The 9,539-nt window shown below is 42.4% G+C and overlaps 1 protein-coding gene across 2 annotated transcripts in view; it reads left to right on the top strand.

The window, feature by feature from the left end:
• Positions 1–3,345: 3,345 nt before the first annotated feature.
• The window catches only part of gli1 (GLI family zinc finger 1), a 53,100-nt gene continuing 46,906 nt past the window's right edge, over positions 3,346–9,539 (top strand). For both annotated transcript variants that reach the window (XM_080026901.1, XM_080026900.1), the window contains exon 1: positions 3,346–3,629. The gene's annotated coding sequence lies outside the window, so the exon portion shown is untranslated. The remainder of the gene's footprint in view (positions 3,630–9,539) is intronic.

Genomic DNA, 9,539 nt, shown 5'->3' with positions numbered 1-9,539 from the left:
TTTAGTGCATAATAGCTGAAAAAAATGTTTAGAATAATTTTTTTCCTCCTTAGAAAGGGTCTCATATATGTCCATATTTCTCCATACCTTGGACCAAGGCATTGGCGCCGCCATGTTGGAAGCGTCATGGTTGGAATGTCATCAGGTGCATTGTTTAGAATTTAGAATTGTTCTTGTCCTTGAAGGCCACTGTAGCTTCTGTTATTATTCAAAAGGGGTGGGGTTACCCAGGGAGCGTTGCATTCTAGAACTTTCTAGAATTTTCTAGAACTTTCTTGATGATGTCATATTACACACTGCACCTTTAAGTTTCCAATCAAGCTGTGGCGTTAGGCAACCCTTTCATAAGTCTTCTGGATGGTGACCAATCACAACAGAGTGATGGAGGGACCTACACAGACCGTTTTGAGAGAAGGCTGAAAATGCTCTGTAGGAATCCAACATCAAAAACAAAGACCTGAAAATTAGCATTATGTCTAAGATTAGGAAAATCCTTTAGCAGGTCAGCTATAAAAACACATATTTTTATATTTATTAGGCTATCTATGGTAGGCTATGCGCTGCAGCTACTTTTACAGCATATGTCAAGATTTCGAGATATTCATCTGCTTGTGCTTCCGAACAAATTGTCCCTATTAAAACTGTTGTGGATTATTCAGTAAATACAATCATGCACCAAAAAGTGTGCTCCGAGGACCACAAATGTGATTCCAGATGTGTCAGGAGTAGATGTGTCAAACTTTCAACACATAAAAACCAAACTATATGCATAGCATCTATGTAATTATAGATTAGAAGACTGGCTCACTCTCTCTGTAGCAGGGCATCCGTTCAACATCAGTTCAGCACATAGTAAGGTCAGCTGGTGGCATCAAAAAGCTGCATTCGCCTGGTAACCACTCAAACACTTACACGCTCGAATGTGCAAAAGTTGCAGACGCTATAATAGTGGAACTTTTCAAACTGTGCGTTCACCACAACTTGTTATGACACATTCACATTTCGTCATGAGGAGTTTTGCCTGATTACATCCATATTATAGAGACCACAATATCAAAAGAACACAGCCTGCTAATGTCTTAAACCACATTCAACCCCAGTCTTTAAGCCTAAAACTCAGTATGAGCCATTGCTTTTTATAACATAATATTATGTAATTATAACACATAAGAAAAACACAAAATAAGCTTGAATGGGAGTTATCTTGTCAAACACATTTTATCAGTCAAGAGGAACCAAACATTTAAGAGGGCAATAATTCATTGACCTATTGACCCACTGTAGGAACAGCGGGGTCTGGCACACGTGATAATGTGGGACGGATCCTCTGCAAACAGACATAACGCCAAGCACCAAGGAGGAAAAAAAATTCACGAAGAGACGGGCTGTTATTGATCTCTACTGCTGGCAAAGGGATTGAAACCACATTGAGGGGTCACGGTGAAGTCACATTTTTAAAGCCAAAATCCAAACAGAAACACTTGTTGGAGGGGAGTGACTGTGAACACTTTGGTGCACTTCAGCGACTGTGTGTGGACAGACTAGAAGGGCTATTCTTATGAGCAGAAATCTTATTTGGGAAATATAAAATCATCAGCTCAGCCGAATTTTAAAACGAAAAACTGAGAAAATACAAACAAATTCCTGTTCACAAGTGTTAAGCTTTCCACATGTTATAAGAACTAAGACATGGATGGACTACGACAAGCATGGTGGAATTAACCTGTCAGTAGGGGTACAAACCTTACGGTGTTTCCACATATACTGTAGTTCTCTTTAAAATGTTATTATTTATCATTATATTATACGTTTTCCTTCTGAAGCCCAAAGTTTCATTTTAACTGAAAATTGGAGCTAAACCTTAGCGTTTCTGTGCGTTGTAAACAGTTGCCGTTTGATGTGTTTCGAATGATGTGCTGCAATGGCAAAATGCAAAACAAACCTGGAGCGTGTTCCGTGTTGTGTTCACAATGCACATCCGAACCGCAACGCATGACTTGAAGCGAACAGAACTCAGACCACCTTCCAAAGGGGTCTGAGTCCCTTTGGAGTGTTCACATGTGCAAAAAATAAAATGCTGACAATAGGTCTGAGTTCTTTTGGAGGGCTGAAATGGACCAAGTGTGAAAACACCCTTATTGGCCCTTCCATCTGCCACCTCCAGACAGTATATGTGCACTGTTGCTTCAACGTTCTCCTGAGGCACAGAGGACGCAGCAGGCCACACATGGAAGTGTCATTATATACACAGAGACTGGGAAACCAATTAATACTCCATGGCTGGATTAATATTAACCGGTCCCCATTCTCTATGTATGTGTCAAATAGTTTGTTTAAACACAAATGTACTTGGGAATATGGACCACACAGTGTGAGAACTAGAGGGCCACATTACAAGACGCCACACGATTGGGCGTTGCAAATGAAAGATCTGCTTCAGTTGATATTGATTTACAAAAAGCTCTCCCATGCCTAACTACTCCGAAAATCTGAAAAATAATAATACAATAAAATAAATAAATTAATAAATAATAATAATGTTATACATATCCCGATATAGAATGTTATTTACTGTATATGCATGAACATAAATCAAAACATTAAAGAAATTAGAAACGATAACAAATAGTTTGAAGATAATTAGAGCTGGATCTCTTAAAGGAAACAAAGGAAAGTTTCTGCATGTATTTGCATGAATGTACGTCCACAGATACAGTAAATCAAATGTTGCAAACCTCTTGGCACTGGTCCTGGAACTGCATGCTGAACTCCAGTCCAGGTTTTCTGGTGGATTTCACTGGTGGCGAGGCGCAGCAAAGCAATCTGCAGCATCCCCACACGTAGCAAGCCACACACGCTGCCGGAGAAGCTGCTATGGAGTTACACCATTAATGTAAACACAAACATTTATAGAAATATTATCCCAATTCCTATATATGCACGTACTCTATTGAGACGCAGCCATGGTCATACCAGTGCAGTGTTTAACAAAGATATGCGTGCTCTAAAATGTATTTATATAACTTAACCATATCGCTTTGAATGCATTTGTTTTTAAAAAACAAAGTAAAAGCGCAAGAAAAAGTAACAATTTCATCTTGTGTCGGACAATGTGCAGCGCATGTTAAAACTGAAGCAACGTGGTTCTTTTTTTTTCTTTTTTTTTAAGAAAAACAAAAAGTGAACTTCCTGTTTCGGGGTGGTCCACACAGACTCTGGAGAAAGGGAGGGAGGAAGAGAAGGGGGTGCGCATTCCCACATTGGCTGTGTGTGCAACAAACTCCTGGGCGCTTTGCGGGACTACTACAGCCGAACATGGGGTTCAATTTTGTCACCGTTCGCGTAAAGGGACTCTGAAGGTGGACTCTGGTGGGGGAGACTAAAAAGCGATGGAGAAGCACTAGTGAAACACGGGGATAAAAGTGTCGCTTTATTTCTGTGAACAATCCGGTCATCTCCATCCGAGTGCGTCTGCCAGAAAAGTGGGGAGAACGAGAGAGGAGGGAGGCTTTTTACTGGAAACGCAGACGTCCACACAGTCCTTCCCTTGGACGGCTCCGAGCTCCCTCCGCGGACTCTGGGAACCGAGTCAAAAAGTTTCATGCTGATTTCTCCTGCGTTAACCTGAGGTAAGTCAGTGGTGCTGATGAATCCGCCGTCGCTTTTTGAAAATCACAGACGAGCACTGATAACATACAACAACAACAAAAATACAAGTCTGTTTGAAACCTGTGTTTAATTGTTATGCTCTATAATAATTACTTGTATGCACTTTATGGATTGCCATGATTGTGGACTAAGTAATCTGTTGTTTTGATTTGTTTTCTCTTCGGTTGATTGTGCGTAACGTTTATGCATTGGAATCTATCAATGGCTTTAAGTAGTTTGGCTGTTTCAGTAATTGAGTTTGCATAGTATTTCCACTAAAACCGACCAAAACGTGTAATGCTTCAGTTTTTGTTATTCACTTTGTTCCTCCTCAAAGTATACAAAGTGCAAAGTTGTGTCGGTCCTGGTCCCTGTCTTTTCTATCCATGTGAAAAAATATGCTGGCACCAACTAAACTTTGTCAGTGTCGAAACATCATCAAAATGAAGTTTTCTTGCCTTGAGACGTTCACCTTTTTAATTCAGGAGGCGCTTGTTTTAGGGGCCCTGACTTGCAGGCGCAGTCATCTGGCACAGCAGAGGGTCGCAGGGCCACCCGGCAACAGCTGTTTCTTGTAACCTGGAATTCTTGAGGTGCCAATATCTTTTCCAAATGTGAGTTTGTGTCAGGACACCCACAAAAAATAACAGCAGCCCCATCCCTGAGCTTTCAGGAAGCAGTGGGGGGACACAAACTATATAACTTGCTGTTTGACGTAGCCATTGGTTCCCTGACATGTGCCACACTGTCTTTGTTTTTTGGCTAAAAGAACGTGCTCCATAATCTATCTCTAATCTGAGATAGATTATTGAATGTAATCTAATTATCTCTGTGTGAGAGAGAGGGGGACTGTAGCTGTTAATGTGGGAAGATTAGGCTGCTGGTCTTCATGTAGTGGCCCTGGACTGAAGAGCGTCAACACTGGACTCAATAGAAGAGCCAAACACTTATTTATTCCAAAGTGACAGTGAGAAGTGCTCGGCACACAAACTCACAACCTCCCTAAACGGTATTTGCTCAGACACTCTCACATAAACACACACACATAGAGAGAGTGTATTTGTAAGTCACAAGGGGCCTTTACTGGAATACATGAGAGGGAAAGACAATGATTTATTCAATGAATATTTGGATTATCAACAAAACAATAGATGGATTTTTTTTATTGTTTGGACACAAGGCATGATGTTTTGTTAAGTCCATTCTCTTAGTTTTTCGGTATTTAGAACGAGGTGAAAACAAGCGTGCTGTGAACGCTTCAGACATTTTGATTAAAGGAAAACAGATAATACAATCAAGTGAACCATCCAGTGCAGTGCGGATTCAGCTTTTTAAAAATGTAATCCATTAAATAAAAAGCACTGGCACAACATTCTTCTCAAGGTTGAGACTTGGTGGGGGGGGGGGGAGGGGGGGGTTCGAAGGGAGGAAAGTGCACTTGTCCTTTGGCCACGTGTGAAAAGCTCCGCAGGGGTGCTTCCTCGCCCTCCCTGGTCTTTATCAAGTGTGTTAAGGCCAAAAGGCTCCTTAATGGGAATGCTTCTTAAACAAATAGACCATACAGGAAGCGACTGTCCTCCTATCCAGCCAATGGAGAGAGAGAGAGGACTGATCTGGTTTATCACAGCCATATCAGAGAGGGGCGCTGATAAGCCTCTATCAGGCCGAATACAATTGAATTTAGTGGATTGAATTCCTTCTGTCATTAGGCCGCTGTAAACAAAGGTGAAGGATGTTTAAGGTGGGTTGTATGTTGAGTCTGTGTCCTTTATGTATCTACACTTAATATGAGCGATGACAGTTGGTCCATTGAGTTGGAATATCTCAACATGGACAACATGGTAGCTCTCTGGTAGCATTAATGGTGTGTTGACAACAGCGTGTTTAATTTCTGTGTTGGCACCACTAGCCGCCAGTTATATGACACACTCACACTTGCACACACACTCACACACACACACACATACACACACACACACACACACACACACACACACACACACACACACACACACACACACACACACACACACACACACACACGGACACGGACACATGGGTACCCAGAGGCAGGCAGCAACAAGTGGTGTGTTTTTGTCCAGATTCCATTTTGGTCCGCTCAGCAAGAAACATGCGTCACGTGACGCCTGCAATCCCCCCCTACAATCCTCCCCCTCCTCCTCTTCCTCCCCACCTTCCAGTGAGAGGGAGGTGAGGGGGAGAGAGAGAGACCACCCTCACTGGGATCACAGCCCCTCAATCAGGCCCTTTCACACCCTGTGAACCTGAAACAATCACGGTTTAATAGCAGCTGTCTGTCTGTGCCGGCCTTCGCTAAAAACCATGTAGGCTCACAGTGCCGAGCCGATTGGAGAGAGAGCAGACAGGCCTGGGGATGCTCCAAAGGACACATACGCAAAGACACACACACACACACACACACACACCCTTTCTGTCTTTATCCTCTTTTCTCTCCCCATCTTCTAGTTTTACTGCCGTACTTCAAGGCTTATGAAAAGACGGCCCGCTCCCTCAGATCACCCATGTCAGGGTCTGGTATTTGAAGGTTATTTTGGTTCATCGGATTGAGATTGTGGTGTTTTCAAACTGCTGCAAGGCTCAATTCCTCTTGTTTGTCGTCATTCATTGCTTATTTGAGACTACAGGGAGCTGATTTTTCATTGTGCTTGTTTTTTTAGTTATCTTTAAGCCAAATTATATTCCAATCAAAGCCATCTTAACATCAGATGAAGACACAAAAAACACATTCACTCACTGTCAATTTTTTTTAACTTGAGTTTGGATTGCATTAATGTCTTCACTGAGTTTCCTGTAGGGAGTCCCTCTTCCTAGGAATGTGACATTGAACACATCAAATGATGCTGAAATGAGCAATGGAAATGAATGGATGACACCGGAGGGTAAAGGCATTATGCGCTGAAGAAGGTTTGAAATGCATTAGCCAAAAGGGCAACACATAAAAGAGAGAGGAAGTGTTGCAGTCATGGGAAATGTTCTGAAAATCATTGTCCATGGTCACTTGGAGCTTACCCAGCCATTAGCGAGCCTATCAGACAAATTGAGGGAGCGGAGATAAATCTGCAGAGCCAATTAGTTCAAAGCAATAGGGAAGTGAGGGGTCGGCTATATTAGATGCAATTATATTAATGGATGAAGAATGGGAGGTTTAAACCAAAGACAGTACGTTTACATGATGTTAGAGAACATTGTTTTATTGTGTTAGTCCGACTGAAATTGGACTTTTAAAATACATGTCAACATGAAAGGGTCACTAAAATCGTACTGAATTGGAGTTATCATACTCGAGCAAACATTCAGATAATGCCATTGGAAGACGATGTATAGGGTAAATCGGACCGTAACATGTGTGGGTGCTCTGTGTGTAAATTTGAACTGTGTTATGCTGTTTCCCCCTAGGGGCTTTGACCCGTAAGCTGAATTGCATTCAATGCTAACAAGAACAACAAAAATGGTCCAATATTAATGAGCTGAAAGGGGGTGTATCGCCACCTATTGTAGCGAAGCGAAACATACTGTACATATGGTCAATAAATCGATTCCCCTCCCTGTGCTTGTACTGGGACGAGGACACATGTCTGATTAAATGACCTAGTCAAGCTTTAAGCGTAGCTCCACTTAATTGTGCATTTAAACATACTGACTGTTATTGACTAGACAATTGATGATCAGGAGATCCCATAAAACAACCCTATGGCCAAAGAAAGCATTGATGTGTTTATTGCAAATCAGCTGTAGCTAACATGTTCAACACTCTCACTTCTTACCTACATACATCCTGCATTGACACTGAACTTTTCCACACATTGAAAATCACGATCCGCAGATTCGTAAATTTTTCTGAGGTTACCGGGTTTCATATGAGTCTGTGAGCACAACAGACAATGAAACAATGGAGGGCCATCCCATCAAGGCCCTGCTAAACCTAATAAAATGAAAAATAAAAAATAAATCATCTAGGGCCGACCAGTCGTCCTGTCTATTAGGGCGGGCCTGGTCCCTAATGTGGGAATGCTCCGGTTCAGCTCACTACCCTAATACCTTAGACTATTCTAGACATGAAAGGTCAAGTCACATGTAGAGCAGCAGGCGGCATTAACAGGGGTCCTGGTTGTGTTTGACATCATATGCAGCATTTATACACATGAGCCCAACGTGCCTGAGGGAATGTGTCTACGTGTGTGATATATGTAAGCATGCTGCTGACTGTAAGAGGCGGAGTCCATCCCTTCACCATCGACCCTCCTCCTTCTTTGAATGAGGGTGGCGGTTTTTGATACGTTTGTGTGTGTGTGTGTGTGTGTGTGTGTGTGTGTGTGTGTGTGTGTGTGTGTTTGAGCGTGTGTGTGTGTGTGTGTTTGAGCGTGTGTGTGTGTGTGTTTGTGTGTGTGTGTGTTTGTGTGTGTTTGTGAGCGTGTGTGTGTGTGTGTGTGTGTGTGTGTGTGTGTGTGTGTAAAAGCAGTTAGGCACTCTGACTGCTCGCTATCGTCTCATGTGGTTGATATTAGAAATCAAACTGGTGCTAATAGGATCCAGGTGAGATTGTGAATGGCTTTCATATGCACAAACAACCCACGCTTACTCATTTACCACTGTTACATCATCTCGGTGTGTGTGACAATGGGCTTGTGGTTTTGTCCTTCTTTCTTTGAGCGGCTGTGTGGATGACACAAAGGCGAAACACTAGCAGCGAAAATTGAATCTTGGGATCTTTTGCGGGCAGAGATCCAACTGTTTGATCAGGTTGACATAAGTGAATGAAACTGTTGCAGGTTCAATCTTAGTGCGAGGGATAACTGAGTGAATTTGTTGTTTTGGGTCTGAGTTTGTGCATGCGGGTTTCATTCGTAGAGTCGTTATATTCTTGCAAGATGTTATATGTACGTGTGTGTGTGTGTGTGTGTGTACACGTGTGAGTGTGTGTGTGTGTGTGTGTGTGTGTGTGTGCGTGTGTGGTTCTGTCTTTGGCTGCGTGCGGCTTTCAATGTGTGTGTTCTTGGCCGCCGATGACTCATTGCGCGTCAGGCAGAAAGTGAAGAGGAGGCGGTGTTTGTTATTTCACCAGGTTGCCATGGCCACCGTGCATTCGGTTGCTGTCATCATCGGTGCAATTACAACGTAGTGTCTTGAAAATCGCCCCTCCACACTGCCTGCATCTCTCTGACGTCTATACCTAAAAGATTAAAAGAAAAACTTTTTCAGATAGCCGAGGAGGGTCATCCTGGTGATATGGGTTTTGAGTTCATCAACACAAAAGAACACAGAACATCTGGGAGACAATTAAAATGCTTTCTTGTTTTTCTTTTTTTTTTTTTGCAACAAAACTAAAAACCTCTGTTGTTAACTTTAAGTGGAGAGGTCGGATCACTCCTCATTAGCAGTTTGTCACTATGTTCGCAGCATTGTTTTATTTGGCTGTTACATTTTTTACTGAGGGAACAATTATTTCCGACTTCCACAAAGCAAGAGAGACAGAGAGGGAGACAGCATGAGAGATTCCAGAGGAAAATCCATGTTGCGTGTGTTTATGATGAGCCTTCTGGACAACAACTCTGTTATCTGAGATGAGATAACGACCCAAGATCCTCGGCGTTGGCAGATGTTCTCGGGCAACTCGCAGCTCCACATACCGCACATTCTCCTTAATGTATACAGCAAGTATCTAGATGTGAATCTATAAAGAAACACGGACATTTGTGCTTACCTACTCATGCATCCGCATGCAGCATGTTGCATGGTCAGATGCACAGATGCTACAAGATATAGCTAGACACCTCAATCATTATATCGGGGCCTATGAGATCCCTGAGTTTTTGCAAATACATACTTTTTTTAATAACTTTATTGTTTTA

The sequence above is a fragment of the Ammodytes marinus genome (assembly GCF_949987685.1).
Source record: "Ammodytes marinus genome assembly, chromosome: 4".
In the NCBI taxonomy this organism is placed as follows: domain Eukaryota; kingdom Metazoa; phylum Chordata; class Actinopteri; order Uranoscopiformes; family Ammodytidae; genus Ammodytes; species Ammodytes marinus.
This window is presented reverse-complemented; position numbering and strand designations above follow the sequence as displayed.